General features: G+C 39.6%; 1 long non-coding RNA gene across 1 annotated transcript; it reads left to right on the top strand.

Annotated features, from left to right (window-relative positions):
- On the top strand, positions 1-21648 carry LOC127463417 (uncharacterized). Its single transcript, XR_007900826.1, has 3 exons — positions 1-169; positions 10423-10470; positions 21522-21648. It is a non-coding gene; the product is annotated as an uncharacterized LOC127463417 (long non-coding RNA).
- The last annotated feature ends 5778 nt before the right edge of the window (positions 21649-27426 follow it).

The raw sequence follows: 27426 nt of genomic DNA, 5'->3' as shown, positions 1-27426 counted from the left end.
CAAATAAGGAAAAGAAAATCTTGATTTCCTTGCCAATGGATTGGAACTTTTTCTGAACATTTCCTGACTGATTCTCTGCCAGCTTGTCCTGATAGCTGGAGCCTAACTCTGCAGCAGGAAGCCTGGCAACTTCAAAGCCCCCATCAACCTGGGAAGAAAATCAAGGCAGGTAAAGGCTTCCAGATGCTGGGATTCTTAGTAGCTCTGCAGCCAGACAGCTGGAGAACCCAAGCAGATCCAGGAATCTTGTCAGTTATGGTTAGGATTGTTTTGACAGGTTATAGCATTTTCAGGTATTGAGACAAATTAGAGATGTCTTCCCATGCAATAAGAAATTCCACTTTGCTGGATCTTGCTCTGATGTAAAATTGTTTGGGGCGGGGGGGCAGGACTTTCTGGAGCTCAGGGATTCCGGGCTTTGCCTTCCTTTATCAGGCAAGAACCTGAAGTCTGCTGTCTTAGACACTTTTCAGCTTCCTGAAAATTGTGCAAGGTGTTAAACACTTGGTTTGTTCACCCTAGAGAAAAGGAGACTGAGGGGAGACCTCATTTCACTCTTCAGCACCTTCATGATGGGAAGCAGAGGCTCAGGTACTGATCTCTTCACTCATGACCAGTGACAGGACTCGAGGAAATGCATGAAGCTGAGTCAGGGGAGGTTTAGGTCAGATATTAAGAAAAAGCTTTTCATCCAGAGGGTGATTGAGCACTGGAACAGGTTCCCCAGGGAAGTGGTCACAGCACCAAGCCTGCCAGAGTTCGAGAAGCATTCGGACAATACTCTCAGGCACATGGTGTGATTCTTGGGGTGTCCTGCTCAGGGCCAGGAGTTGGACTCAATGATCCTGATGGGTTCCCTTCCAACTCAGAATACTCTATGATTCTACGATTCTATGAACATGTCTTCGATCACTAAAACATATTAATACACTAGTTTTAGGGACCAAAACTATTTTTCTTCAATTCAGCTCCCCTTTACGCTCCTTTGTGTGTAATTGTTTGGCAGCTATTTACTGATAAAGCAGAAACTCTGTAACATAAACTGCATTTAGGTGCTAATGCCATGATTTTAAAAGTAAGAGTATCTGGTCATGAGGAATGAGAATATTTCCTCTTTCAAACAATGGAAAATAAGCCTTTAAAAGTTTCAGACTAAATTCCTGCATTTAGGTTATTTTCAGTGTTATATCCTGCAGTTGGAATGAATCCATTTTTGCTCTCCTTGAAAACGCATAGCCCCATGCTGACTTGCATATTGTTTAGACAAGCCTAGTGCTCTATCCCTCGTCTGGTCTATTTGAAGAAAATCAATCAGCATTCCTCTGATGAACTTTGTAGGCACTGGTGTTAGGCACTTGCTTAGACTTGCCTGCTTAATGGAACGTGTTTTCACTCCAAACACCTTTTTTTAAGTAATAGTGAGACAACTGTGAGTTTACCAAGAAGGGGTCACAGGTGAATGACAATTACTGGGCAGGATCAAAATCCTTTTTAGGCAGTTAGTGATTGCAGGTAGGAATTCCTTTCAAGGTTGAGCAATTGTCTTAAGCACCTACCCTTGTACACACACTGGATTAGCTATGCACCAGACAAAGAAAAGGAAACATACGCTGAAGAAAAATAAAGAAAAAAAGGAGGAGAGAGGCAGACAAAAACTATAAGGACAATGAATGTTAATCTGAGATGTTTGTGAAATGATTGGGTTAAAAGTAATGCCTTAATTCACCTTTTGAATCTGGACTGAGCTACATGTCTCCTAGCTTCCCCTCCCTAACTTTTTGTCCATCTGTCCACCTTTGATTGCAACTCCTGTGGGTGAGAAATCCACCTTTTTATCTGTCTGGAAACTGCCTGGATTTAATTTAATCTCTAAAACCTCAAGTCCGGACAAAGTAAATCAATGCAGATAATATGAGGTCTCAGACCTTTTGGATGAAGAAACTCACTTCTTGTAAATTGGCTCATTGAGAATAAACAATAAAGTGGCTGCATTTGTCTGTTTGTTGATTAGGAGTGTTTGCTGGCTCACACAGCATGGGATGTGCTGTATATGATACTATCCATACATCTCTGCATTACTATACTTTAACACTATCCGGTACTTGCATGAATTTCCAAAGGAGAAACATTTCTGCTTTGAAGTCAGAGGCAATTAATTTTGCCTATAACTTTCCTTTCCTTCCATTTGTTTTCCATTGGGAAAAAAAAAGATAAGCAAGAAAACCCCAACTAACTCCTCAAGAAAAAATAGCCTGTGGGCAAACTCACCCCCAGTGACATCAAAGGATGAACGTTAGTTAATTTCTGTAATAAGGTTTCTGCCTTTCCTTAAGTAGCGCACTCTCCATTTCTAATGGTCCTTTAAAACCCTCTCCTTATGCCAGCCATCTTCACACCTGTCAGTTGTGCTAGAGACCATAGGTGAAAGAAATTGTCTGGGGACAGCATTCGAGCAGTGGTGCAGTCTGAGCCGTCACACTCTTCTGTGCAGAAGGATAGCAGCAGAGCCATCAGCCAACAGTGCCCACTGCTTCCAGCACAGCTCAGCTGTAGCTGGGGATTGGGACTGATCTCTCCACAATACTGAGGGTGAAGATAAATAAATCTTCAGAGATAGAGTTATCCAACTGTATTAGTCTAACAGCTGGACTCTCTCCCTCTCACAGACCCACAGCCACTGTATTCACACACACTGTGTGAGAGTTGATAACACAGTGAGAGGTTTGTCATGTCACCTCTAATACCCACGTTTCCTATGCACTGCAAGTTACTGCAATCATGACATGAGCTAAGCCATCAGTAAATGAGAAGACTATTGTCTCAACTACCTCTCCCTTCTAGTGGATCTTCATAGGCTTTGCCTTTGGGGAGGAAATGACAATAAAATTTTGATTTTACTTTCAAACTGAATATCAGCGAAAGGAAATTAATATTAAGGTAACTGCTGTTCAAAAAAGGTTACATGTCTCTAAAACGCTATTGGGCCACTACGTGGCAGTCCATGAAAAGACCATCAGCCAAGTCCCTTCTTAAGCACCAGGAAACAGTGAATATAGTGACCATTTGAGGAGTTTTTGCATATTTTCTTTGAGGATGATGTTGGGTGATAATCCATTAGATTTACATAAACTGAAGATGGTAGAGTTGTAACATCCTAAGTTTCTTCTAAGAGCAGAAATCGAACACTGAAAGTCATCCTGACCAGGTGTTCCTGACATCTAGCTGTAATATCTTTGCTTGGACATTTTACTAGGTTGTACCTGCATGTACATGGAACATGGCAACAAAAAAACTCAAACAAACAAACAACAGAATAACAACAACAAAAAAAATAGGAAAAAAAAGCTAAAATAAACTGCTCTGTGTTGACTGGATTAATTTCCCTTTCAGCATTCACAGGATGCACATACCTCTGTCCCAAAATGGTAATTATGCCATGCAGCAGTGGACTTTTCTAAAATCAATCTATTGATCTATTTATCCAACTTCAGCAAAGATTTTCATATCTTTTATTCAGTGCTCTGAGTCAGGCTTGCTCAGTGCTCCCATCATGCAGAATGGACTTTCTGGCATGGATGCACGGGAACCAGTCAAGAATAGACTGGGTGATCTTCAGGTGGGTCCAGTGTCTCAAAACCAGAACATCTTAGTACAGAGAGCACAATGCTGGAGGAGATGTTGTGGGTTGGTTTGAGCAGAAGTCAGTCCCAGGCCCTGTTTGAAGTCTACATCCATCTACAAGGTAATGCAGCTGAACCACTTGGGAGTGTTCAAGGCCAGGTTGGACAGGGCTTTGAGCAACCTGACCTAGTGGAAGGGAGTTTGGAACTAGATGATCTTTAAGGTTCCTTCCAAAACAAACCATTTTATGATTCTTTGAGTAAAATAAATACACAGCATGAGAAGGTTGTAGGGTCAAGAATTTCTTTGAGAGGGACTGGGAAAAAAAAATTGAAGACAGAAGTGTAGGGGAAATAGAAAAAATGAAAATGGGCAAATAAAATGAAAACTGTGGGAGGAGCAAAAGACAAAAAAGGTACATGAAAGGAAAAGGGCAAGAAATCTCTATGAACGGGTCGCCTCCATCCTGTCCTCAGCTACCAGTCATTCTTGATCAATATTCTGTGCCTGACAACAGCCTAGGGCAAGGGCTTTAAGCCAAGGTGAAAGCCACCTGTAATGAGCTATAGCATTGTGATACAACTAAAGGGAAGTTTCTTTTTCACTTCAGGGAGCTATTTGACTACAAATGACTTGTTTTCCTTATAAATTTGATCCTAACAAGTATAACTGAATGATATTCATCTTGCTCACCTATCTGTGTCTAATCCTTTTTAGCCTTCTGCAAAGTGTTTTTCTTGAGTGATATCTGTCCTGGGGTTACAGAACTGAATTATATATTCTGGTTTCAAGTGCTAGTTTTTAAATGTTTCCTTTTCCAATTGATTTTTTTTCTTTTTACCTCCTGCATCCAACATATCTTCCCATTTATTTTAGATGACAATTTAATATCACCTTATACATTTCCTCTCTAGACTAGTCATAACAGTAGGTAGCCAGAAAAAAACCTCAACGTTTGCATAAGTAGTATCTGTTAAAATATTCCTCTTTTTGAAAAAAAAATTAAAAATATTTTTTTTAGCTTTCATCCTAATATCACATAGAAGGTTTTCACACCAGTAATCACTTCACTACTCTACCTGGACTATAGTTTTACCTTTTAGTGACAGGAATGACCAAAACTGCATAAGATATAATATGTGAAGGCAGCAGTGACCCACAAACTGTTTTCAAACCCTGATATATGCAGTATCTTCTAACTATCTGGTTTTATATTGCTTCTCTGCATGGGGCTGACATTTTCTTGATATCTAAAGACATACTTTTTCCTTGCTATTTGGATGGAAAATTAAAAGGAAAAAAAATAAAAATAAAATAAAACAAACAAACAAAAAAAACACCACTTGATGAAAAGTGTTAATATTTCATGTCAGTATGAGTTACCTTCTACTCCAGCTTACATTTGTCACTATTCCCATTACTCATCTAACTCTGGTAGGTCCCTCTAACTTTCATCTGAAACTGCTGCTTTGGTCATTAATAGCATTGACAACACTGTCACACAATGGTTACTTACAATCGAGGAAAGAAGATAACAGCTGTTTTAGCAGAGTGATTATAACATTGTTTATTTTAATTAAAAAGGGAGAGCTAGACTATATCTTTTGCAAAAGAAAGGAAAAGTATTCTGAAGAAAAATATTAAATCAGTGGAATTCGAAAGCAGGATTAGCTGGGAAAGCAAATATGCCCTATCAGGAAGTACTTTTCTCTGTGGTGGATGCAATCTGAGACAGAAAAAATGCAGAGAGACAAAATCTCTAAGCAGGTAGACTGAGGAATGTCTACAGCAAATCAGCCAGCAGTGAGGTGAGAGAAACCCCTTGGTTTAAATTAAATAGAATAAGTATGTTCTTTTCTTTCATTTCTTGACCCATGTCTTTTATAAACATTGGCAGCTGTGTTGTCAATTTTACCTAAGTAAATCCACTCTTTCCAGTCTCTCCCCCAACACTTTAACTTGGCCTGAATTAAGAGCAATTTTGGCTGACAGCAAAACATTCCTTCCCTGGGGGTTTATATGAATTTGCAGACCAGGGTAGTGGGACACCTTAACCAAATACCTCACTCTCTACCCCCAGCACATTTCTCAGCCTACCCAGTGGGTCAAGAACCCCCCAAAACTTAAGCCAGTACATGACCTGGTCTCATGGGGTCAGGAGAGACACTAACAGGGGTAAGCCAAGAGACCTTTCTAGCATGCACCAAGATGTCAAAGAATGTGCCAGAACCAAGTCAGCTCCACGTGATACCTCTGTAAACCGGAAGTGGAACATCCAGTGCCACTGTCAGTTCCTTAAATTCACACTTAAGCTCTTGAAAGGAAATACTTTAATGCCTGAGCATCCAAATTCAGAACAGAGCACTCTCTATCTGTATCTTATTGGGAAAATATCCAGGATCTGCTCCCAGATACGCACAAGAGCCGTTATAGCATTCCTTGTTACCAAAGGCACCCACAAAGATTTAATGGAAGCACAGAGGCCCGTAAGGAAATAGCCTTTTTTTAAGACAAAAATCTATAAGTAGTTTATTAGGCACAGTCTCAGACAGACTTGTGTTTCATATCTGTTGAAGGGACTGTGCCCAAAATGTATTTGTGTTGCCCAACCTGGTTCACTGCTCTGATCGAAGTTATTACATCTCCCTATAAACCTGCACTCACACATATCCTGAGACCATCACATCTATCGAAACAGTAATTATTACCTGCCTCCAGACAGACAGACCAGGAATTTATATGTTTAGACTCGAGTAGAGAATAACTCCATTTTTAGGAAGAAATACGTGTTTTGTTTTTATTCCCATTTGGACAAAAAAAAATATTTCTGTTTAAAGAAAAAAGTCGGGAGAAGAAAGAACAGTACCCCACACAGCTCTGGGAACAACACCTCACTTGGCTGGCCTCCTCCAAGTCCGTCCCAGTCCGTCCCTGGCATCTAAGGCTGTTTGATGTCCAGGCACCCACCTCCCCTCTGAGCCAGAGGAAACACATCCAGTGTGTAGAAAGGCAGCTGGCACACTTCTGGTCAAGTGCAACCAGGAGGCTGGTAAATCACTACCAAAATTGGACAGACTGCCAATGGTAGGTTTCAACAACCTTCTATTTTATTTAAAAAGAAAATATTTCATTTTTTGTTGTGTCTGACCAGGTTGTATCATATAGGCTGAATAAAGATAAATCTTTGCAATACGTCAGTTTGAATAATGCTCTGAAGCCAAACATCTGGAAATTCATATTTTATCAGTGTAGCCTATGTCAGACAAGCTAATGTTGATACTTTAACTGTTCCTACTCTTTTTTCCAAGACCTGGATCATGTTATGGGAATTGCAGTGTTCATGGCAAAATGACTGATATGAAACTGCAGGAATTTTAAGCCCTTGGGGGTAATGGTATGCTTTAGTAATCTGATGCAGAACTGAACTTCATGCTGATTAAGCGGAGTGGCCATCTTAAATTGATTTCCAGAAAACATTTAGCTTCTAAAATGCTTTCTGTTACAAGAACTTTGTGGAGGGAGCACAGGTTCTGCTACTGGCATGAATTAACAGGGAATTGGTTGGTGTGTTAACAAAGGCACCCTCTTTGTCCCTCCTTTTGGGTATCCCTAATATAAATGCATCATTAACTAGAATGCCCTTTTTGATAACGTAAAGAGGTTCTAACTTGAGATTATTTTGCATTTCAGTGTTACCCTTCCATCTCTCTTTCTTTTCGGGGAAGACTAATTATTGCTGCTATTACATCTTGACAACAAAAGGATGTTTTTACTATTTCTGTTCAGGTTAGAGAACTGGATCTTCCACTGGAGAGGTGGGGAACCAGACCCCTCTCTCAATGGTAGCCTATTCAAGCATCCTGAACAAGGGTCCTACACCACCATATATTTAATATATCCTGCAGTTCAATGAATGCAGAGACGAATGAGAATTTCAATAAGTCCTACAGGTAGCAAGTTAAATGATCCAAGCAAAACGTACCAGCCTTTTAGATAGGAAGACACACTTTTTCATGTAATGAATGTACCACTAGTGTCTCACTAAGCAGAATATGATTTTCTACTAGTAATCCAATAGCCCACTCCTAAAGAACATTTTAGGACTATGTATTTCAAATCTTGATCAGTGGGAAATCCTGAGTCTTGGCACAAACATAAACACTGACAATAAATTAGACACAAGCAGGGTGTAACTTTTCAAGATCCAGGCTCTGTAGACAGAAATTTAGACATTTACAGGCTGTTTGCTGAGACTTTGTGACTAATGGTAGCATAAAGTATTTCAGTCAACAGGAAAGTGAGGACTCAGAATGACTGAGAAGTTCTGTAACTGGCTGCTCTGATTAACAGTGAGTAAATTACTGTTAATACTGGTAATAAAAGTCATTAGCAGTAATTCACTGAATAGCCCTCCATAGGCTCCAATCATGACAAAGTTTATCTAGAAACAATGACTGACTATTCTTGGCAAGCTCCAGGCTTTGCTGTGCTTCCTGGTGGCTAGTTGAAGGTGTTGCAGGTTGCAGTGGGCTGTGCACACTCGTGCCTTGAGAAGGATTGGAATGGCTTTCTTATCAGCTATTGCTCTTTCCTTCAGCTGGATGATACTTGCAATATATTTATGTTTGAAAACAAACTATGTTCCTCTGCTGCCTCCAGTGAGATGAGTTGCCACAGGACCTGGGGACCCGGCACTACAGCAGACTTCTGTGCTTTGCTGTGAATTTGACCCTTCAGGGGAAAAACAGTATGGAGCCTAATGGAATTTTCTGGATCCCCTAAAGGGTTACCTTCTCCTGCCTGCCCTCCCATTCCCACTCCCCCACCCTTGCCCCCCATGAAGCATCTTCTTCATGTTTCCACCAGTGTAACAATATACAATTGTGTCACTATTTACCAACTGAGCACATCAAACTCTGGCAGTGAATGGATCCATCCTATTGTTTATGTCTAATATGCCCTTATGTGAAGCACAAAGGCAATGGTACTATGCTTTATTGTAATGAGGGAGGCATTATTCTCATAAGTTATGGTGAGGGATATTATGCAGTAAACTTGCAATTTTAATTATTATATTTAACAATCCATAGTGACATAAACTATAACAGAGGTCACTACACTACATAGCATCTTTACTGGAACCTCAAGTATTTGTTTAAATTAATTCCATCATACTCTCTCACAGTAATATGACAAAAAAGGGTATTACCTTCTTATATGCATGCAAATTTGGGATGAATTTCATAATAATGTATTGTTTCAGCTCAGCATGTCTGGTGCTGAATTTCAATTACAAAATGTTGCCTCACTGCTTTCCTAGTCCTGGGCATTTCTAGCACATATTTTGGCATGTGACTTGATACAGTTCTGGGTTTTGGTACTTTGAGATGCATGTGGAACAAATATGCTGAACTTGACTCATTGAATTATCCAACTTGATTCAGACTCACTGAGGAGGGAATATGGCAATATGTACCCAAAGGTTATGTGACTTTTTAATCAGTAAACAAAGCTGGGTCCAACACGAGGATTTGGTAAAATGCATTTTCCTCATGAGAAATGAGGTGATCATTTGCTCAGTCAACCTAATGAACCTGCTGTTCACATACACGCACAAACAGACATTTCTGCTAACACGGCTCTAATAAAGCAGCATATGAAACATCAGACATTTGACCAAGTCATTTCTAGAACTGGCAGAATATTGATCTTTCAGAATATTCAGATATTGAATAGCAGTGAGCTGTCAGTTAAAGCTTCAGGATAACAGTAACAAGGAGTCTGCTTGGACAACGGGGAGATTTGTTTCACAGACATGAGATGGATGGATACTGTCAGCACTCTGTGCATAAATGATGAAACAAGAAGTGGAAGTACTCAAAGAAGCACACACAACCCTGGAAAAATAATATAGTAATTATTTTAACCTATTAGGCATACATTCCAACAAAACTAAAATGGCATTTTATTCCCAGACTGGTAGCATTGTATTCATTCATGCTGGTAGTATTTCCTGTTTTCATTAGAGGAGAACCAGTGTGCATGCAAGTCATTACAAATAAAACTTCGAGCTCCTAAAATATGTTTATCTTGCAAAAAGATGCTGTTAGATACTGTAGTCTGCTATACATGAAATAGATACAACACATTCTTAATTTGATAGTTTGCCATGTGATGCATTTTCAGTAATACATTTTCACTAAATTTTACTGTTTCCACTATCTGAAGTAAGTGTGCAGAATTCACAGAGTCAGTGAATCACAGAATCAACCAGGCTGGAAAAGAACTCTGAGATTGAGTCCAACCCTCGACCCAACACCACCCTGCCAACTAGACCATGGCACTAAGTGCCACATCCATATGAGACATCTGATTTTCTCCTCAGAGCTGAACAACAAAAAATTACTTAGACAGGGGGCTTTTCTATAGGTCTTGAAATGATATTTTGAAAAGATAGCTGATGGTCCAGCTTGCTCCTCTACCAAAATCTCATTCTTTATAGGAACATTCACACGTCTCTTATATTTGCAAATCCTTTTTCCTGTCTCACTTATCAGCCCTCAACTGTTTAATGAACTTTACTCCTCCACAGACAGCCTGGTAGTCTGCCCCACATGGATTCACATCTTCCCTGCCACAAAGGCTTTTCATGTGAGTAGCCAAATCTTTTTGTTCCTGCTCCCAAGCAATTTGTAAAACACATTAGGACTTACTGGGATTCAGTCATGGTTTGTCATGCTCTTCAGTCTAATCTCAGAAAAGTATCTTATATGCCTAATGCAAATATTTTTTGTTTTACAGATGCATGTCAGATGATTTCATTGAAGAAAAGCTGCACTTTCCTACTGTGTAAGTAATGGTTTTGGGGGTTTTTTAAGGTTGTTTAAAACACCTTTTCCATTACTGTAAAGCTATGGCAAAACATAAAGAAATAATAGCCAACAAATTACAGTTCCACAGACAAATAAGCTCTTACAACAAAGGTTTTACTGGAATAAGACTTTTTCCTATAAGGGTTGCTGCTAGGTCTCTGACATCCTCTAAGCAAATGCAAAGAGAGAGTGAAGTTGTCACAGAACCACATGACCAAACCATCTCATGGCCTCATCAAGTGTTTTAGCATGGACAGTCATTAGATAGACACGGGTAGGGAGGATGGAAAAAGCTGGAGCCTTGCCTGCTTCTGCTGTTAGAGAACTAGCTGTGAGCCCAAGAGCAATGCTATTTTGGGTTGCTTTAGTTGTCATTTCGATGTATCTTCTGGTTTATAGACTGTCTCTCTGCTGCAAGACACTAAATAAGAGTTTGTGTTTGGAGCAGTAAGTGGATCTACTTTGGGTCCCTCAGATACAATATATAGGTTACAAAAACCATGTCATGGATATAAGATGGGTTTCTGGGGCATTTCTAAAAATTAGGACCTGGTCTGTTTTCAGGAAGGTATTGTGTTGGAACCTAGTTAACAAGTTTTCTGTGGTATTTCTTGATGCCTCTGTAAATGCAGTTTTAATTGAAGAAAAAGAGAACAGCTGAATGGAAGGCATAAAGTTTACAGTTTCTGTTTACATCAATTCCCGTGTAGGAACATGCTAATATGTTTATCAGAATAAGTTACTATATTGGGTCAGTAAAATTTTCAAATGCTTCGTTTAAGAATTCTTTTTTTCTGGGATTTTTTCTGTTAAAAATGGAGGAGGAAAAGGACATTTACATAAAGTGACTTTTGGTGTAAGAAAATTAAAGAATCAGCATCTTTATTTTTAAGATCTGCTCAGTAATTATAATCAATGCGACTTGAAAGATAGGATTTGAGGTGTCTTTGTTTAAAAGTCAAGGAAAAATAGATTTTTGGACTTATGCATTCCTGTGCTACTCTGCTCTACTAATGCATGAGAAAAAAATTAATTGCATAGCCTGAGAAATGGATTGCTTGGATCTAAAGTACTAGCTGAATGATGTTAAAATTAGGGCTTTCACTCTTCATTGCCCTGAGTATTGTGTGTTCAGTTACTCTTAAACCAAGTGGGTGTAAAATGTCACTGCTGCTATTGTGTATTCTGATTAGGTACACTTATTATAAATTATTTTGAGGTAGTTGCAAACATCAAAGGATGCTTTATGTTCAGGTCCTATTAACATATATATGTATATTTATTTGATGCATATTACATAAAATATTACCATGCCCTCTTGCGTAAAGTATGAGCAGGAAATAGGTTGAGCTGAGGAGCTAACAAGAACTCAGGTATAGGTATTTTCAAAATTGAAAGACAAAACTGTTGTAAGCACTGTAATGCCCTGTAATGTCCTACTTTGAAAAGAGATACTTTCCAGGCTCTTTGCCTGAAAAGCAAAGCTAAGAGAGAAATTAGCAGAAGTAAAGTAATCCTTCTCTTGCTGGGCCTAAAATCACAGGTGACAACCCTCACACAGTGTCCATAGTAATGTAAATTCAAAACCTACCCCCAAAAAGAGAACTGAAGCATGAAATTCAAACCCTACCCCCAAAAAGAGAGATGAAGCATGAATATGTGAATGCGCCTACTTATCTCTCATGTACAGCCACCATGGTCTTTTATTTCATGCTCAGCTAATACAAATCTGCATATCAAAGAAACCAATAAAACTTCATAAACCACAGAATTTTCTTTCTTTAAAATTAACACAGTTGCCTTTTTATAGTTTCCACTAAATCTATTAAAATCACATAGAATGACCTCTTACAAAGAGAGCAATTACTTGAAAAAGTAACTTACCATGACAATACGTGGCTGTACACACTTTTGAGAAGCGACACTTTTTCAGGCAGAAAGCATTTGTCATATCAAAACAGCTATTATCAGACAATCTGCTATGGACCCCTTAACATGGAAAGGGAGGGAGAAAACTTCCCACTTGCTTTTTGACAGCATCTGGTTTGCAGGGGATAAAGTGTAGCTTCCCAACCATATTTTTTTCTTTGGAAAAAGCCTGCCTAGGCCAACCACAGCCCTTGGCAATCTTGTCAACAAAAATGACATTTAGAAGAAAAAAGTGCTATATTTGCATGATGTGGATCCTTTTTTTTCAAAATATAAACCTTTAAATTCTTCATATAATATCTCAGGAGGTAGACTGATAAAGAGAGAAATAAATGAGCAACTCCACTTGATACTGAAGTCCAAGCCTCACCCTCTTTGATTCCTAACTGTTTTTCATAGAGCTCAGTGTAGTTATCTGCATGCCTCCTAAATGGGAGCGAAATACTGCTAAATTAAACTTCCCCATTAATTTCCCCTACTTGCTGTTTCTATATCTACTTTACAAATGTAGAATGCACTGCACAAGAGATACTTCATACAGATACATTAGTGGTGATTTCTGAGCTGTCTGCAGCTTTCCTATGAGTTTCTATATTTGCCTGCTGGACCTTGTCATGTTGCCTCCTCCAGAAAAGGAGGCTTCCAGTGAAGGTGGTTGACTGTCCCTGATCACTTCACATTGCTACAGAGGTTTGGCAGTTTCCTCACTGAAGAAAATGCATAACTCTTCCAAAGGACATGTGGGATGGACTTGGTGGCTTCTCTGAGGACTACTTTGGAGAACTAAGTGTAAGCTACATGAGCATTACATGGTACTCAATTAACTCTCAAGTACACTGTGCTCTGTGGATGGTAGTTATGGGGGACATCAGTGCTCCTCCCTGAATGAGGAAGAAGTACTGCTGCTCAGAGAGGTTCTAAGCACTTATCCGGAAGCTGGTGATGGTCAACTCCTTACTGAGATGCCACCTTCCAGGACAGCAGCACATGGGGGAATATCAGTTACACGCTCAGAGCCATCTTAAGGACTTGGTCTTGGGCCATCCATATTGCAAAGCAACACTCAGAAGATACCACTTCGGCTTCAAAAGGATTGCTGTGTGAGGTCACAGCTGATAGGGGTCTGTCACAGAGGACTCAACAGCACATATGCAGCAATGTCAGACACTGTCTCTGCTTGTGCATGTGCCAAGGGCATCCCTGCACCATCCCTGCTACTGCTTGAAGGGGATCTACATATGCTGACAGACCATTTGGCATGTCAAATGTAGATATAAAACCATTTTCTGCTAAAGAAAAATGAGACCAAATAGGAAACACACTCCTGAATTCCTACTTCAGTCCATGCAAATGTGTTTAGCAATAAATAGACACAATCAGAGATGCCTGTAAAATCCCATCCATTTTTGTAAGGTCCTTTAGAGCTAACAGCTGGAGTCCTGAATGTGTATGGATGGATTTTCGGTAAAGGTTGGACTTTGCTGGGGTTTCAGTTGGCCATGTAAATGTTCTAAAGTTTATATTAACTTCAGTTTGCTACACTGTGGTAGAGGAGGTGTTAAATCTTCCAGGTGACCAGTGACAGAATCCACATTATTGAGTTTGCTGTGATCTCTGCAAAGACTTAAACACCAAAGCCATAGCCTTGTACTGTCAGTATACTGACTAGAAGAAAATCTATTTGCATTTATTAGTTGAAAAACTGAGACCAAAACTCAGCAAGTAACAGACAAGTTGTGATGCAGTTAGGATCAGGTTAGTTTACAATCTGTCTACCATTTGCTGCTTTGGTTTCACCTAGTTAATGCTAAGCCATCCAAAGGAGGGATGTCTTCACACATGTCCATTGATTGTTTTTTCCAGTATCCCAGTTCATTCAGGACAACAAGTTTACCTAAGATGTCACAGAAGACTGAGGTGATTGCTATACCAGAAATGTTTTTGTCCAGTTAACTATCAGATGACGTAACTTCTGAGCTCTTTTACAAATTCCTAGGGCAACAAACCTCTGGGAAGTGCAATGTCTGGGCCAAACCTAGACTCCAGGCCCTCTGTAGGTTGGGCTGCTTCCTCACCTCTTCTATCTCATATCCTCTCCTCTCTGAGGTGCAGGGAAAGCTCACAGACTGTCCCACAGTGCTGCCTTCTGCTGCTTCAGCCAAACACCTTCTGTGGTGTTGTCCATCAACAAACTACTTCAGTTCCCCTTTGCCTGGAAAAACTACCTCTTTGCAGCACTTCAGTAAAGATTACTACAGTAACATTATGAAGTGTAGTAGATTTCTTTTCAAACTATAGCAAGTTGAAAATTCAAGATTTCTGGTACAGAAAACATCATAACTTCAGCTTCTTTAGCCACCAGATCAATTTTCCATTTAATGTGGAATAACTTATGTCACTTGATGATCTCCAGGGACCTTTTCATAATAAACCACTTGACAAGTGAGGCAAGTAAGGTTTGCAAGATTTATAATTGATCACTGGTGCTATTGTAGACATGATGGAAATACCATATATAACATAAATACGTTTTAGTAAGAAAATATTATTGCTTCATAATCAGGTGTAGGTGTTAGTCTCTGATTTGGCATCTCTTTGGCATAATGAGCCTATGGTTCTGCATCTACAGAATATAAAAATAATGATGTTTTTATAAGGGTGCCAGACATCTTGCCTGTATATGAAATGTAAATACTGTATTCAAGCTGTAGGCCTTGAAATTGGGTGTGAAGGAGGGATTCTGTTTGGGCCTAAACACAGGCAAAGCTTTATTTGTGGGCTATATTCCTATGGAAGTGCAGCTGTTCAAATGCTCTTAATACCCAACAAAGAGAGCATTGTTCTGTAAATGCATTTGCTGGAGTTGTTGGGGCTCTGGCCAGCTGTAGGTGGGACGACTGCAACAGCAAGAGCCTGTCACTCAGCAGCCCAGTAAACGATGCCTGGTGGCTTCTCATAGCGATGACGGACTGCGTCTGGCTGGGGCTGTGAACAACAGGGCAAGAAATACCTTGCTCAGACACAGTGTGCGGTGCACTTGCACTTTCACTCATGCAGTCAGCAGAGGAAAGCTTGCTGTGATTCTAGCTAGAATATGTGACTAGTGTGGCCTTTTAGGCCAAAAGGACAATTACAAGGTATAGTCCACCTTGCTCTGTTTGTATTCATACATCAATTCCACAAAACAAACCATAGGAAGGAAAAGTTGTAGGAGTCCCAACCTAGCTGTCAAACCCTGGTCTCTGAGAAGCTGTACTGCCTGGAGAATTGCCTATAACCACAAACAGAGACAACAGAACAGACAGAAAACATCATCTGTTGCATGCCATTTCACCATAAAATTTGCAATCATGAAGCATTTTCTGAATTATTTAATTGTCACTAAAATACTAAGAAGCTGTGCAACAATATTATGTGGTGGCACAGCTATAACTGTTGGAAATTTCACTAGAGAACTATAAATCCTCCTGTTTGAAGGCATAGGGCTAATACTAATAAAGGTGAATGAATAGATTATTGCAAAATCCTAACAAGGATTTCTTGACCATTTATCGTAAATATTCAGCATTTTCTGAAAAATAATATCAGGCTAGATGGATCATTAATAGAATCTGTGGTGATAACAGTCATGTACTGGCACAAAAAAAAAATGCTTTCCTTGAGGATAACATTTGATTGCCAAGGAAGTCTTCCTTTGTGTTCACTTGTACAGTTATCATGTCGGCACCAGGAGAACATCAAACCTAACAGCATTTTCCGTAGCTCGGCTAAGGCTATATTACAACAGTAGTCTGTAAGAATGCTAGTTGGGAGGTTTTGTTTCTCTGATTGATTATTTGTTTGTTTTCCAGAGACACTTGGAGCAATGCACTCTAACACAGTCCCTCTGTCTTTCTTCCAGGAATGGTTAAACTTCAGCTGGAGTTTTGAATCTCCTACTGTCTTTGAAGTAATTGATTTATTCTTTCAGTTCAGTTGGCTCATACTGTCACTTTGAGATCCTGAATGCAACCCCTATTTGCAGCCCAGACAAACCTGCTACCAGATTGGCAACATGAGAAAAAATTTGTAGTAGGAGAGAAGTAGAGGAGGCAGAAGCAAATTAATTTGATTCCACTCTTTAAAATGATAACATTTACACAGAAGTATCTTATGCAGAGGATTGCTTGAACACGATGCCCTCTTCAGTGCTTCACGTGCAAGTTCCCCTGGGGATTGACTTGCTATAGCCAAGGGTAGAGAGGGTATCTCCCCTTCTGGCTGCAGCTATCCCAGAATCATATCCAGAGGCTAAGCCACATGACTCAGCTCCCTCCCTCCCATTTTTATTTCTCTCTTTCTGATCATATTTTCATTATAGAAAATGACAAGAGAACACTGCAAGGTCAGTCCTCTCTGCTGACATTTGTTGCAACACCTATAGGGATGGAAATACAGAATGAAGTCTAGTTTTTCAATTTTCCATATCTCCTATTAGTTTCAGTCAAGATTAACCATAACATCTTTAATAATATCAAGGTACAAAGTTGAACATACATGCTGGTGTTTTAAATATATTTAAGGCTTATTTTACTAGTTTGGACTGCCTGTGGTTCTGAAAATTTCCTTAGTTCTTTTCATTGACAAATCTGTAGATAAACCAATTGGTCTTAAACTGTCCTCTGCTAGGATGCCTCATGGTTTTTTTAGAAATGATGTGATCAACCCTGTGAAACTCACAACCTATCTCTAATTTTTTTGAGCTAAAATTAGATTTAGTGGTTTAAAATTTGTGAGTTTGGAACAATATGACCTAGCTATTTTAAAAAAAAATGAAAGATATGAGAAACAAGATTATTCTCACGCAAACATAAATTAATAGGACTAACATTTCAATGGGCTTATGAATAAAAGTGATTCCCCAATTTTTTGAAGTTTTGTCCCAGCAGTTACTTTCTTTAGCACTAAGACCACCTCTGTTCACCTGCTGCATACCCTGAATTTTTTTCATAGTGGGTTAACTCAATCTCTCTACAGCATTTTTATCCTCTTCCAAAGTGACATCCTGCCCCTGTTGCAATCAGTGTCTTTCTAGGAGTCTTGATTTTCATTCCCTATGTATACCAAAACTGTACTGGTGAGTTGTCATCAGCAGGGAAACAATTCACTGGAGAAAGGCATCTCTGTGGAACTTCAGTAGTGGTCCTGGCTGAAAGTAGTGTCACTGAGCTGGGGCACGATGGAGAAACAAGTCATTTCTGAATGCTCCATGGTGTCTGTGTCTGCTGAGACCAACCAGAGCACCTGCTATATCCATGAGCTCCTTCAGCCAGTACCAGCCAGCTGAGCAACCAAAGGGTTGCCCTTTCCTCCCTCCCTGCTCACTGCCCTCACTCTCTCTCACCCTTCAGCAAGAACAAAGGCAGGGTACCAGAATAAGAATCTGCTCTGGGTTAATTTTAATACAGAGCTGGCTATCTGCTCTGATGTGCTTTGCAGCCGACACAACCACACTAGCTGGGGACAGGACAAAGAAGTGGGCTTGGGAGACTGGAGCAGGAGGAGTATGTGTGGAAGGGAGGATTTCTCCTTTCCACAGCACATCCCTCACACCACCTGAAAACACACAATGACAGTGGGAAGAACTCGCTACCGCTTCACAGTACATCTAAAATATTACACTTAAGTAAGGCAAACTTATTCCCATCTTTTATTATTTTACATCAGAGAGTGTTTTACTTATGAAAGGAATGTATAATTTAAAAACTAAAAAAAACATGTTACCACATCTTAATGCAAGACAACAATTAGCTTGCTTTAACTTTGAAATTTTGTTCCTCACACTACCTAGATAAATCAAGTATCAGATGAAGATTTAGGTATTTGTTACACAGGATTGTTCCATGAGGAACTTGGGACCACAGTGCAGCTGCATTGCCATGACCCTAGTTCTGCAATCAGACACCACTGTGGTTCTGTGTAAGAGTTTACCCAAGTGGAACTGATTGCAGATTTAAAACTTAAATTTACCCATTAGAGTTTGTAGCAGTGGTCAAACCATATTTCTCTGAATTTTCTGATTAAATAAGAACATTTTGGATTTAGGTTGATTATAAAATTTATTGCAAAAATAATTTTCCTCTCATGAAAAGTCAAGGTTCTACTGATGATGTACTTGTATACTAACTTTTTTTGGTTTTTTGTTTTTTTGTGGGTTTTTTGTCCCTTCCAGTTAGCTCTTTTCGGCCTTCAAGAGTTTTTATTTTCGCAAATAAAAGCCCTAAAGTTCTAAAGAGTGATTAGTTTGTCACTTTCAGGTAAGTAGAGAAAAGTGCATTAAGCTCATGGAGAGGCTGATGTTCTCTCACCAGATCTCATATGGGTGTCTCGTACGTGGTGGTATTTTGGTCTAACTGCTATTAGGTTTAAAGGTTTTAATTAAAAATTATCTCTCAGAAAGACAGGGGCACATCCAAGACTTGCAGCAAATGTACCTGTGATCAAAAGTCACTGCACTGTGTGCCTAAAGAGTAGAGCAGGTAGCACAAAGTGAGATGGGCAGGAGGGAGGCAGCTTGTCTTCTGCTTGTCAAAAAACTCTCTGTAGGTGATTCCTTTGGAAATAAAGAAGTTGCAAAGAGATAGCTTTTGCAAGAAAAGAGTCATTTTTTCTAAGCAGACAGAAGCTGAAGTGGTTTCCTGATGGACACCACCACAGAGGGTGTTTTGCTGGAGCAGCAGAGAGCAGCATCATGGGATGGTCTGTGAGCTCTTTCTGCACCTCAGAGAGGGGAGAATATGCGATAGCAGAGGTAAGCAAGTAGCCCAGCCTGCAGAGACTCTGGGAAGCACATTCAGGAGACAGCAACCATGACCACAATGACTGGTGGTATAGTCTCCTCTCTGGTGGATAAGGATGAAGTTTCAGACTGCCCTGTTACATCCTATATGTGTTGGATATAATAAGGGGAATTTTATTTGATACATGGACAGCATTGTTGATTATCATTGGCTTTCCATTCTTCACCTTCAATAATGTGTTCTTTGTTTTATAGACTTGGTGCTTTTACAGACTAAACTTGGTGTTTGCTAGGAGGAAGTATTACATGACAAAAGCATTTAGTTTCCCAGGGACCTGGTTGAAAAATCAATCTAATACTCTTTGTTATTAATACAAGAAAGAATCCCTAGAAAATTAAATAGGCCTTTTTTTTCTTGCCACTAGTATCTGGAAAAAAAAGAGTTACAAAAGGGTTGTTCTCATTCATTTCCCAGTGGAAAGATACTTTATTATTGCTTTTGTTAACATAATTATCATCATACAACCTGAATAATTACAACAATAAACTTCAGCAAACTACAAAAGTACTGAAAGGACTTAAGTGTAAAAAAATCTAGAGAGCATATTTTCCTTTGCATAATGTGAAAGAAAGTTATATGAATGACATCTATTTACTTTTCCAATCCAGCTTCTATTAGTATACAAAAAAAGCTGGAGAAGTTGCTTCACAGATATTTTTCTCAACCAATCACCCAAATGTCATAAAATGATCCAATCATAAAATGACAAGTCTGCATGAGGTTCATTATCCGATCCACTGATTTTTCACAAGAATCAGCTTATTTATAGGCTGGTACAGCATATCAGCTGCATACAGTAGTATTAAACTACTTTTACAGAAAAAGCCACCATTTTGTATCACATTAGTGAGATTCCATTTGAGTGTGTTCACGACAAATGGCTCCCCTGCAGTTGTCTCAGCATTTAGTTTCCAGACAAGACCCATTTATTGCTTCATTTATTGATGTGCAACACAAGTTATAGAATAAATATCATATCAGTGAATCTAAAGCAGTAATTCACACTGTTCTTAGAGACATGATGTCTGGAGAGTCTAAAACTAAACTAACTCCAGGAGATGTTTATGAGTATTGTGAATGAAGGATAAAAAAAGCAACACCCAAGAGTGATAACTTGATGATGGGACTTTAATTTAATTTGAAGTAATGCAACCAAACTGCATGAGGAAGGAATGGAAGGAACAATCAAGTCTCGTAACCAACACTATTTTATCCTGCCATTAAATTGTTATAATTATCCAGTATTTGACCAGATGGTAAGTCATTTCTAAAGTCAGACCAGGTGTTCAAGATGCAGAGATAATCACAAAGCTGATGACTGTGGTGAAACTAATTAAAAAGTGTGTTGCAGTGGCACAGTGGTGCTGTGGAGAGAGAGCGACCAAAAATAACACAGTAGAAAAATTCTGAAATAGTATAACAAAGTGAGTTGGAAAATAATAAGCAAAAACAAACAGAATTTAATTCATTTAAATTATCAAGTTCAGAGGAGTGCTCTAATAAACTATTAGATAATATAACCCATTGGGACTTTCTGGGATTTTGTTGCTGTTTTCTAACACAAATAGGAAGATAGAAGTGAAAGACAGAACTAATAAAGATGAAAACTGTCAACATGATCAGAAGGGCAAAATACGGGCACAGATGCACATCAAAATGAAATATGGGCACAGAAAGTCCTTTTCATGCGGATGAACGCTGATTACATGGCCACAGCTGGAAATTATAGAAAGCTTTATTCATTAAAGACTGACTATCTTCAATTAGGCTTTGCATTCATGACAAAACAACTGAGTAGCAAAGAAATGAATTGCCATGCTGTGCCTGCAGCTCCCACGAACACGCTGCCCTGCAGCCAGCACGCTTCTGCTTAATAGACACCTTCACCTTCCTGGGACCAAAAATCAATTCAGACATAAGGGAAAATGCATTTAACTGGAGGCGGATGTTGGGAGGGTGAGGGGGAAAGCAAACTTCCAAAAAAACACCAATACCTAAACACCCCACAATGAGAGAAATCAAAATGTCTTGTTGCCAACTTGGTGCATGCTGGTCTACCCTGCCAGCTCTGTACTCTGTGATCATCTCTGGCAGTCTGCTCTAAAAATGTAAGTGTGAATGCTCATGCTGTGCCCATGGCCCTGAGGAGATCACTAATAGGCTTCGTGCTATGTCCACACACGAAGCCTGATGTTAAGGGTTCCTGGGCACAAGTAAAAGCTGAGACCTATTAAAGACATCTCTCTATGTGGTTTTTCAGCAGCTGGACATCACTGGCAGAACGATTGCTCCTCTCTGTGCTCTTGCAACCTGCACCAAAGCCTGCGACACCCAGAGGGATGGGAGCTGAAACATCCACAGGCTGATTAGAGTTTATAAGTCTTCATCTTCAGTGAGCAATTTTCCATTAAAGAATGATGAAAATTATGTGCACGCCTTCACCCTGTGCTGCCACATTGTGCTGATGATGTATTTTGGCACAGTTGCTTTTGCTAGTAATAGCAATTAGGAGAGTCATTCTGTTCCTTGCCTTCTATCTCTGGGGGAAGTTTCAGCTGCGTGAGCTGACCACACTTTGTGCAAGGATGCTAGTAGTAGTGTTTGCAGTCTCACCCAGCTCTCCATCATTAGGGAGAGTTTCTCCTTGTTGCAGTTGTCTTTGTCTGCAGAAAGGTGGAGATTTCTTGGTGCAGAGGCATTATGATTTGAAAAAGGAATAGGTAGCAGACGAAGTTGATGTCTGTTGGTAATCTGATTAATTCTGCCAGTAAAAATTTTGCACTTACATTAGTTCTAGCAGTAACGTATTGTTGGCCTCTCTCTTGATTAAGGCTACAGATTGCAAGAACCTTGCAGCTGCAATCTAATGTTTCTTCATACTTTCTCCAGGAAGCAAAATGGGTCACAAGGTATATTAATGGCTGTGAACAACTGATATCTGTTGTACCTTACTTAGCCATTGATGTCCAGACTGTTAAAACATTATCTCCCTATTGTTTTTATCAGTTCTCCAGCTGGCTCAAAACCAGAAGATTTATTTTTTTATCTATTCCTCTTTTTTTTTTTATTTTTTGACCTCATATTTTGGAACTTTTCAGTCAACTTTGGTTGTGACATGGACATTGGGAATACACTTCCCTCACTGGAATGAGAAAAATAAGGACCCATAATTGGAAACAGGAGTGCAGACTCCAGATAATGGTGCAAGTCTACGGAAAAGAGTTTACCCAGTTGAAAATGCAGCTGCATTCATTCCAGCAGTGCTTCCTCACCACAGAACATACACTGCAGGGTACGAGGCTTTCCAAGTATTTTTAACCTCTTAGGCAACTGGGATTGTAGTATAAATGTCTCAAGGTATTTCATATTCAGTGCTTTGCAGTTTCTAATGGATATTTTTCTAGGGACGAATGTGAGCAAACAGCCCATGGACTGCAGCTTCTGTGGAAGCTGATTCAGGCACAGTATCTTTTACTATTACGGTTATTTTTAACCAGTGCATAATCTCCTGCACCAAGTGTTGTTTCTGACTGTCTTCTTGCTGCCATACTTGCCCCATGTTTAAACAAGCAGGGAGTTTCCTGTTTTTTGGAATCAGTCAAATAAAGATAGGTTAAAGGAACTTGGAAATAAAAGCTTGTATATGAATTCAATAAGAACACCACAGGATTGATGTAAACACACTGCTAAGAGAGGGAAGAAGAAGAAAGTTTCCTGATAAACTACAGATTTTTTAATGAGAGCCTGCATACTTGGTCCTGTGTCTGAGTTTACAGTGACCTGCAGAGGTCTTTAAGGACTATGTGATCAAATTTTCAGCATTCAGTAGGCCTTGCCACCTGCTCACCTTTGCATGAAGAATTGAGGGAAAGGCCCTTTTTCCCCCTGACCCTGCCATACAATGATCTCTGCTGGTTAATGGCAGGTGACATTCCACAAAAGGAAGGAAGAGTGTAGGAGCCCTTCTTGTTACCTTTCACAGCCAGATTCAGCCTCAGATGGGCTTTGGCTTTCCAAACCCCATCCCTATGTAAGGACCCAAGAAGCATTCCCCATCCTGGGTGTTTGGCTGGAGGGGCTCATGGCCAGCTCAGAGCTGGTATAACCAAGGAAAGTCCCCAGCCTATTGTGACAGTGTATGTTATCTCTCCTGGGTTTTTTTGTCCCTGCTTCCCCATTCTGTACAGTTTGTTTTTGTGTCCATGTTCCATCAGGATCTCTTTGTTCGTCTGCCAGGCCTACTGCCACCATTACTTGATTTCTTCTATGTCAGAATGGACCATGCTTGGAAACTGAGGACTGAAAATCAACCAGCTCTCCTGGATCTCTCTTCTGTCCAGGGCCATATCCCATGAGACTCTTCCAAACAAACTTTTGAACAGGCCAAAGACTATCCCAAACAGGTAATATAGAGGTTCTAAGAAATCTCTTCAGTCTTCACGGTTACTGCATGACAGACATGAGGTCCTCAGACATTCACTCAACCTAAAGTAGCCTTGAGAGTCATCTGTCCCTGAGCTCATGGGCATGGTTTTAAGATAACACTTACTTCAGTGATGACTTTACATCATTTGCCTCAGTATCTGCTTTGTATTTCCCCTTTCAAAATAAACAACTAAACAAAATTCATCTTTTGAACAGTACAATAAACATTTTTCCCATCATGAAGACTAGAGGGTCCGTGCTGCTCCCATGCAGGTTTCACAAACATTCACCCACACTAGCTTTGTAAATGGCTTCAGTCCTGCAAACGTGTTTAGATGTGACAATTCTGTGTTATTTAAAATTTAATGCATGATCAAGGACCTCAAAAATCAGGCTCCACATGAGATTAAGCTCAGTCCAAGTAGATATAACCTACTGTAATATTTACATATGTTAATTCTGTCATAGAATGACTACAACCATCTCAGTAATAAGTATAGTCATGCTAATAAAACCAAGGTGTCTAGAGAGGATAATTACTCTATGACCTTACTGCTTTACAGTGAATGACCTTGTAAGGCTGGGGAGTAGAGGTGGCTGAAAATGTTCTGATAGAATGTTTTTCCTTTGGAGAATGATTCCAGAACTGGGACATTGCACAAGAACATATATATTGTCCTGAAGATTTTGACACAAAATCATCAATGTTGTTTTAATAATTCTGCAGTTCATAGCTTGATGTGATCACAAAGCTGTTTGAACTAGTGTATCAGGATTTGAAATGCATAAGGTACAATATAAAGTTCAAAGTAAGAAACTAAGTATGAAGTCTTTCAATAAATTCATGACAATGTTTTTCACCCTTTTTAATTTGCTCCATGAAGTTTTTTTCATTCACAACATGAAGAAGGAATGAAAGGTACAATGTTTCTGATTTTTTAACTTAAAGGACTAAAAGCAGTGTATTACCAAGGCAAAAGGCAGTCCACTGTCTCCTATATAGGGGGGAAAAAAGACATTGTCTTAATTATTTTGGACTTCTTTTCAATTTATATAGTTAAGGCACTCAAATGATAGCAGTGTTCTCATGGTTTGGGAAGAAATACCTGCATTCTGCAGAGAAAACAGATGTTTTTTCAAACTCTGAAGATAATCAGCATATTTACATACACACTTTTATGTTTAACTGCCAATTTCTGTTTCCCAATTAAAGTGGTTTATTTGACTGTTATCTTTAGCTAATTAGTACTTATTTTAGGGAGTGAATACAGAGTAGGTTTCATGGGAAAGTAAACTCATTGGCTTCAAGTAGGGGGAATAGCTGGATGGCTGAAAGAGAATTGCCCCAGATAATGAATTCCTGTGTGTTTTGTAATGTAACCTAATGCCTCATGCAGCTACTAAACTCCCAGATGGCCCAGCAGAGGCACATACTCATCAGGTGACATATTAGTCAATTCAAAAGATAATTAGTAAGCACTCCTCTTTCTGTAGTCTTTAAGCATTAGAAAGATTCACATTCCACTCTTTCATGTATTGGCCTCCAATTCAAAACATATGGAGCAATTCCTCTTTTTTTTTCCTAGAGGTGCTGCTCTCCTGCTGCTGCCACTGACTTCAGCACATACTTTTTTGCTAAAGATGCTATTGTACATTTTTGCTCATGCATCTTTGATTTTCCAAGCCTCTTCACTGTCAGGGTATCTGCTATTGCAGATGCCTCTTCCAGGTTTCAGAGTAGGGGCAATTTACTTTTATCTTTCCTATATCAACAGCCCTGATGCTTTACTTCACCAAGAAGGATATGATTCAGTTACTGGAGGATGTCAGTGCTGTGTATGTGTTGGCAATAGGACAGGCAAAAATTTGGTAAAATTATTTACCAAAAACAGAAGGCAGATGAGGGATGTGCAGGAAATGGGTCCAGAGTCTGGTGTGGTTCTGAACTATAGTATGGATCTGGCTCCTCTTGGTTTCTATCTCTTTAGACAAGTATCTTAAAACTATTAGCCCCAACAAACTGAGTGTGTAAATGTGTATATAGCTGAGTCTAGCTCTCCCTTAGGATTTAAGTTGGACAGGCTCTGAGCCAAAGGGCACAGCTGTTCTATTCTGGTATTCAGTAGATCACTAGATTCCTCTCCCTATAACATTCTAGCCTGATTTCTTTCAGCAGCAAACGGTGCATTCAGCAGCAAACAATGAAAAGTGTGAAGTCTTGGGCCAAGTCTTGGGAAGCATGTGCTGGGACCTGACCCTTCACAGTCTGAATTTCAGACAATTTGGCCTGGATCTGTTTTGCATCCCTCAGGTGCCCACCCTGCAGTTAATTTCTCCACAGAATATCCTTATCCATTCTATCAGGTGTTCATAACTTGAAGGGATTTTAAGTATACATATGTATACTTGAACATATAAGTCAGCATACATAGAATAGTTGCATATACTGGACTCAGTTGTCTGTCAAATAATCTGTTTAAATCTTTTGATCACAGTTGTTCTTTCCTCCATTTTTTTATCCAATTGCTTTTTAATCATAAATTTCAGGATTTTTTGTGTTTGCTCATACCTCAGTCTCAATTTTCTACCATTAAAAACTTGACATGACAACTTATATAGGTATTATAAACTGGGAATTCCACTTGAATAAATTGTCATGCACCTACCAGTTAGTTTCATATAAGTGCTTAAGCAGCAGTGGCAAGTAGCAAAATCCTGAGCCTACTTCTAGATCTGTAATTGTTTTATGTTATTCCTTTATATATTATTTGGGCAAACCCTCAGACCTCTCTGCCCATGTGCTCTGTAGCATATGGTTCCTGCCAAGTTCAGTGATGAATAGGAAGAGCAGATAGCGATCCCACTCCTCTCCCCACATTCAGGACCTGGGGTTTTTGTTGCACTTCTCGATCGTTTGGTCTCCACCCCAGGCAAGGATGACACTGGAGGGGGTTATTTTTCCAGGCTGTGGCAGGGATGGCATCCAGTTGATCATCCTGGGTGTTTCTATGGCTTGCCATTGCTTCTCTCCTTTGTTATATTACATTCGTTGATATAGAGCAATTCCTTCTCAGCTCTCAAAGCTGCTCTTCTCCAACAGCCAGTAACTGTTTGTGATGGAGCTGTTTACAGATATGCAGCCTTTTTTTACAACCTGTGCCCCAACTTTCAAGTTCTTTGCTGTCATTCCACACTTAAACCACACTCCAAACACAAGGGCTTCTGGTGCCAGACTCCATTTCACACAGCAGACTCCCACAGAGAGATGGTAACAAGCCTGGTAGGATAGGACAGGGCCTGGCAGTGTAAGGCAGAGTTAGCAGAAGGCTACTCTTACTGGGTTTCCTACCTCTCATAAATGCTTATAAAGTCTAAGGAAAATTTTCCGTCACAGTGATGTACCAATTATACATCTCCCCAGTCATCATGAGAGGATTCATAGGCTCTGCCCTTTACAAACTCTGCCCTTTACAAACTCTTCATTTTGTTGCTGCTCATTGTTGCTGCTGATGTGCAGTGGCTCTTTTTTACCAGTAGGAAAAGTAGGAAAAATGGTAAAAAGTTCCCTTCCCCATCTTCAGAAGGACCAAACTTGTTCAGACCTAGTAAATTGCAATGTACTGGAAAGGAGCTACCACTGAAATTTCTGTCTCTGTGTCTTCTCTTGGAATAGTTCCCATCTCAAATCACATAGGCGTCTGATGTGGATTGCAGGAATATGGATAAATATCTGGATTTCA

The sequence above is a fragment of the Manacus candei genome, unplaced genomic scaffold (assembly GCF_025592945.1).
Source record: "Manacus candei isolate 608988 ecotype Guabito, Panama unplaced genomic scaffold, ASM2559294v1 h1tg000159l, whole genome shotgun sequence".
In the NCBI taxonomy this organism is placed as follows: Eukaryota; Metazoa; Chordata; class Aves; order Passeriformes; family Pipridae; genus Manacus; species Manacus candei.
This window is presented reverse-complemented; position numbering and strand designations above follow the sequence as displayed.